General features: G+C 58.6%; 2 non-coding genes across 2 annotated transcripts; both read left to right on the top strand.

Annotated features, from left to right (window-relative positions):
• The first annotated feature begins 2182 nt into the window (after positions 1-2182).
• On the top strand, positions 2183-3997 carry LOC142794579 (small subunit ribosomal RNA). The gene has a single exon (XR_012892462.1). It is a non-coding gene; the product is annotated as a small subunit ribosomal RNA (ribosomal RNA).
• A 1719-nt stretch (positions 3998-5716) lies between these two features.
• Positions 5717-5869, top strand: LOC142794586 (5.8S ribosomal RNA). Its single transcript, XR_012892466.1, has one exon. It is a non-coding gene; the product is annotated as a 5.8S ribosomal RNA (ribosomal RNA).
• The last annotated feature ends 119 nt before the right edge of the window (positions 5870-5988 follow it).

The raw sequence follows: 5988 nt of genomic DNA, 5'->3' as shown, positions 1-5988 counted from the left end.
ACCACCGCAGGAAAACGAAAAACCACGTCAGCCGGGGCGAGCGACCCATGGCGGTCTGGGTGCTTATCGCTGCTATTATAGGGGCACCCCGGCAGACGCAAAAAAAAAAAAAAATTTTTTTCGACATTCTTTTTTGCTCGTCGACCTCGGGTGACCCAGGTCGCAGTGGGAGCCGCGCACGAAAGCGGCGTCGCGAGACGGCTTCGCGGTCGCTAGTCGCACGAGCTCGGCAACCGCGTCTGCCGGGGCGGAGTTCGGGACGCCGACGGCTAAGTGGGAACCGCCGCTCGGATGTTCGCCGTTTGTGGCCGAGTGAGTGCTGGCACTCCGGCGAAGCCAAACGGGGCCGATTCCGGCACGATATCGGCGTCTTTCTACGTGCTCGCCGGCGACCGTCGCACGAGTACGGCAAAGTGCGTCTGCCGGGGCGGGGTTTGCGACGCGTACGCAATAGTGAGAACCGTCGCTCGGATGTTCGTCGTCTTTCGCCGAGCCAGTGCTGGCACTCCGGCGAAGCCGAACGGAGCCGATTCGGGCACGATATCGGCGTCTTTCCACGTGCTCGCCGGCGACCGTCGCACGAGTACGGTAAACCGCGTCAGCCGGGGCGGAGTTCGGGACGCCGATGCGAAAGTGGGAAGCGCCGCTCGGATCTTCGCCGTTTTTGGAGGAGTCAGTGGCGGCACTCCGGTGAAGCCAAGGTGCGCCAATTCGCGCACGATATCGGCGTCTTTCGACGTGCCCGCCGGCCACCGTCGCACGAGTACGGCAAACCTCGTCTGCCGGGGCGGGGTTTGCGACGCCGACGCAAAAGTGGGAACCGCCGCTCGGATGTTCGCCGTTTTTGGCAGAGTGAGTGCTGGCACTCCGGCGAAGCGAAAGAGCGTGAATGCGCCCACGAAAGTAGCGTATTTGGACGTGCTTGACGGCGACCGCCGCAGGAGTACGAAAAACCACGTCAGCCGGGGCGAGCGACCCACGGCGGTCTGGGTGCTTATCGCTGCTATTATAGGGGCACCCCGGCAGACGCAGAAAGAAAAAAAAAAATGGGGACATGGCGTGCGTCACCGTGCGGCTTCGCAGCGTTGCCGAAGTCGCCGAGCCCTTCGACTGAGCCGAACGGCGGACAGGGAACGTTGGTCGGCCGTTCTAACCTGTCGGTGCCACGCCGAGACGTCGTTAAGGAAAACCGCGTCGTGGGCCTCTACGACGCCGTCGAGTCGTTGTACGTTTGGTGTCCAGCGTGTCGGCGGCGAGTAGCGGACACGTCGTTCACGACTTCGGTCTTTCGCAGTCGACGCGAACTTGCGGAGAGTCGTGGTGCCTCACGTTTTCGGCAGAAACCGCGGCGGAATTTTCCCGTGCGTGCGCGCACGACCTCGGTGCTGTGCCGTCAGCGTAGTGTTGCACAAACTCGTGGCCTACCCAAGGTGCGGTACGTTTGCGGCCGTATCCTCGGTGGGAATTTCGTGAGTAGGGTCGCAAATTCTACGACCTCGGCGGGTTTGAGAGCGACGTAGACTTGTGGCACGCTCAACATGCCACACGTTTCGGGGCACACCCGCGGTGAAATTTTCTCGAGTACGCTCGTATTAGGGCCCAAGGAGGTCTGGGTACTTATCGCTGCTATTATGTGGGGGTTCTCGTGAGCGGCGTACGCGAAAGCGACCGGGTGTCTGATATGCGGCGGGCTTCGGCCTCGTCAAGCGTGTCCTCGGGTCTGCTCCAGGGGAATCCACGGCAGTCGTCTGCAGCCTCATCCGCTTGATGCGTTAGGGGCTGGTTGTCGGACGGTGCCGTTTTACCACGATATCGAGGTGTGTTCCGTGTCGTCCTCGGGCGATTCAGATGCGAAAGCGCCGAAGACGCGGGCGTGACCCGTCGTCTGGCGGCTTTGCAGTCTCGGCTCCGTTGCTAGTTCCGGCCGGTCCACCGACAGTGCAGCGGGCTTGGGCAACCCGCACGGCGCGACCGAGTCGATGCAACGAAAAAGAGCGAGCATGAACGTGCTTCTTGCCGCACGGCTCCCACTCGTCTTTCGGGAAGGTTGTGCCGTAGCGAGCTCGAACGCCGTCATCTCGGAGTGCAAAATAAGCGTGTTGGGGCGCCTGAAGGTGGCCTCCGCCGCACACAGACTGCGTCCGGCCCGCCGAGGGCGAGGACGGACGCGCAGTCGAACGATTACCTGGTTGATCCTGCCAGTAATCTTATGCTTGTCTCAAAGATTAAGCCATGCATGTCTAAGTACATGCCGAAATAAGGCGAAACCGCGAATGGCTCATTAAATCAGTTATGGTTCCTTAGATCGTTTCTTCCTACTTGGATAACTGTGGCAATTCTAGAGCTAATACATGCAGTGAGCCTGGAGCCCTTTGGGTAACGGGTGCTTTTATTAGACCAAGATCGATCGGGTTTCGGCCCGTATTGTGTGGTGACTCTGGATAACTTTGTGCTGATCGCATGGCCACGAGCCGGCGACGTTTCTTTCAAGTGTCTGCCTTATCAACTTTCGATGGTAGGTTACTTGCTTACCATGGTTGTTACGGGTAACGGAGAATCAGGGTTCGATTCCGGAGAGGGAGCCTGAGAAACGGCTACCACATCCAAGGAAGGCAGCAGGCGCGCAAATTACCCACTCCCGGCACGGGGAGGTAGTGACGAAAAATAACAATACGGGACTCTTTTGAGGCCCCGTAATTGAAATGAGTACACTCTAAATCCTTTAACGAGGATCAATTGGAGGGCAAGTCTGGTGCCAGCAGCCGCGGTAATTCCAGCTCCAATAGCGTATACTAAAGCTGCTGCGGTTAAAAAGCTCGTAGTTGGATCTCAGTTCCAGACGAGTAGTGCATCTACCCGATGCGACGGCTCGGACTGAACATCATGCCGGTTCTTTCTTGGTGCACTTCATTGTGTGCCTCGAGATGGCCGGTGCTTTTACTTTGAAAAAATTAGAGTGCTCAACGCAGGCGAGTCGCCTGAATAAACTTGCATGGAATAATAGAACAAGACCTCGTTTCTGTTCTGTTGGTTTTTGGAATACGAGGTAATGATTAAGAGGGACGGACGGGGGCATTCGTATTGCGGCGCTAGAGGTGAAATTCTTGGACCGTCGCAAGACGAACTACTGCGAAAGCATTTGCCAAGAATGTTTTCATTGATCAAGAACGAAAGTCAGAGGTTCGAAGGCGATCAGATACCGCCCTAGTTCTGACCATAAACGATGCCAACCAGCGATCCGCCTGAGTTACTCAAATGACTCGGCGGGCAGCTTCCGGGAAACCAAAGTATTTGGGTTCCGGGGGAAGTATGGTTGCAAAGCTGAAACTTAAAGGAATTGACGGAAGGGCACCACCAGGAGTGGAGCCTGCGGCTTAATTTGACTCAACACGGGAAAACTTACCCGGCCCGGACACTGGGAGGATTGACAGATTGAGAGCTCTTTCTTGATTCGGTGGATGGTGGTGCATGGCCGTTCTTAGTTGGTGGAGCGATTTGTCTGGTTAATTCCGATAACGAACGAGACTCTAGCCTATTAAATAGGTGCGGGGTTCCCAGCACCTTACAACCTTCTTAGAGGGACAAGCGGCTCCTAGCCGCACGAAACAGAGCAATAACAGGTCTGTGATGCCCTTAGATGTCCGGGGCCGCACGCGCGCTACACTGAAGGAAGCAGCGTGTCTTTATCCCTGTCTGAAAAGACTGGGTAACCCGTGGAACTTCTTTCGTGATTGGGATAGGGGCTTGCAATTGTTCCCCTTGAACGAGGAATTCCCAGTAAGCGCGAGTCATAAGCTCGCGTTGATTACGTCCCTGCCCTTTGTACACACCGCCCGTCGCTACTACCGATTGAATGATTTAGTGAGGTCTTCGGACCGATGTCCGGCGCGGCCTTTCGGTTGCGCCGGTCTGTTGGAAAGATGACCAAACTTGATCATTTAGAGGAAGTAAAAGTCGTAACAAGGTTTCCGTAGGTGAACCTGCGGAAGGATCATTAACGGATTGTGAAGGGTGAGCGCCTCAGCTGCGTCTGCGCCCGACACTTTCTGCCGCTGACCCCGTTTGGACGCGGGGTCGGCTTTTCCCCACGGGGCTGCCTGAATGTGGAGCGGCACCCCGTGACAAATTGTTGCGCCCAGCGGACGCCAACACCGCGACCTTGGACGGTCGGCCAGGTGGCGGACGCGGGTACAAACGGCGCAACGCACTCATAGGTCGGCTTTCGACCCGCCACTGCACCGTGGCTCGAAGCGCTCGAAATGCGCGACCCGACCGCTGCGGGACCGCCTAGTACTGTAAACAGGAGCGGCGGAGCGCGAACGGCGAGTCGTGGTTACGTCGGTAGAAGGCGAGGCTGCGCGTTCCCGAAACGCCAGCCGAGTGCCCTCCCGACCGTTCGAGCGTGCAAGAACGAGACCCGACAATCGCGCGGCGACTGCCAAGTACGAGAGGAACGGCACAAGCGTCGGCGGTCGGTCAAGGAACTGGCGATGTGACGGGTCCGCTGTGCACCAGTGCATACCGTCCCGCCGTCCGCGGCAAGCGCCTCCGCGTCCTCGGGTGACGGAGGCTGCCGGTCGGTTCTTGCAGGCGAGGGATCTCGCTGGCACCGGTTCGCGTTGACGCGCGGCCGGTCATGGCACGGCGATGCGACGGCCGAGGTGCGCAGTACTCGATGGAGGAACCGCACGCTCCGATGACCGTCCCGCCCTCCGCGGCGTATGCGTACCGACCGTAATGGTTGCAGCAGCGCCGGCCGGCTTTTGAATTCGCCACACGAAACACGGTGCGAGATCGCGGTTAGGGGAGCGTCGACGTTGCCAGGCGTTTTGCTTGCTGCCGAGGGAAAGGCGGCACGGCCACGTCGCGCTCGTCGCGATTAGCGGGTCTGCGCGCTTTGGGAAGGTGCCGCAACGACTTGCCGAAAGAGGAAGCACGGAAGAACGAGGGACTTGGACGTCCCGACAATTGAACGCACTTGCGGCCAGGCCCTTGCTGGCTTCGTTCTTCCGCCTCGAGTAGGCTCGTACGCGGCTCCGGCGCCGAAAGTGGTCCTTGGCACCGACTTCGGTGGACGTGGGAAGTGCCGCGCAAGTACGGCGCGCCTGGCTCCACCTGTTGGCTAAAGTAGGCAGCCGGATCGGCATTTTGGTGTGCGGTGGCAAACCGTGGATGCGAAAAAAGCTTGTGCGATTTCGTGGAACAAAAAGCGGGGGTCCCCCTTTTTATGCGGAGGAGACCGACCCGCCCGCCGTGGTGAACCGCGACGCCACGGTAAAAACGGGAGAGGCTTGTCGATGGGACCGTGCATCCCGCGCTCCACGGAGGCCGGGAGGCGGCCGCCCGAGGAAATGTGTAGCCGTCGAGGCCCGCATCTGCGTGCACTCTTATCCAAATGGGTGTACCGCAGGCATTTTCTGGTTAGGCGGGCCAATGAGAGCGAGCACACAACGATACCTACGGGTCCGGCTTGGAGAACCGGCTTCGACGCCTCCCGAGTATTTATAGAGGGGTGGACCACGAAAGCACTCGCAAGTAGCGGAAGCGAAACGCCGTCCGAAACACACCGTTTGCTCGATTTGCGGCAGCCGAAAAAGGCGCGGCAGAGTTTTGGAGTCCAAGCGTGCGCTGAAAAGCGCCCTTCTTGGCCACTGTTTGGCCGAGTGCCAGAAACGTTTGGTTTTGACTGTACGGAATTGAACAAACACTTTTTCACGACTCTAAGCGGTGGATCACTCGGTTCTCGGGTCGATGAAGAACGCAGCCAGCTGCGAGACTTGGTGTGAATTGCAGGACACACTGAGCACTGATTCTTTGAACGCACATTGCGGCCTTGGGTCTTCCCTTGGCTTCGTCTGTCTGAGGGTCGGATCACATATCAAGAGAGCCTTCGGCGCACAAGGGAACGTGAGCCGTCGACTCGTTTTGACCGCGTCGGCAACACGGACAGCACGCTGAACACCTCACAGCGAGCGCCAACAGCGGCCA

This window comes from Rhipicephalus microplus, unplaced genomic scaffold (assembly GCF_043290135.1).
Source record: "Rhipicephalus microplus isolate Deutch F79 unplaced genomic scaffold, USDA_Rmic scaffold_460, whole genome shotgun sequence".
In the NCBI taxonomy this organism is placed as follows: Eukaryota; Metazoa; Arthropoda; class Arachnida; order Ixodida; family Ixodidae; genus Rhipicephalus; species Rhipicephalus microplus.
The sequence above is the reverse complement of the archived record's forward strand: the minus strand, read 5'-3'. Positions and strand labels throughout refer to the sequence as shown.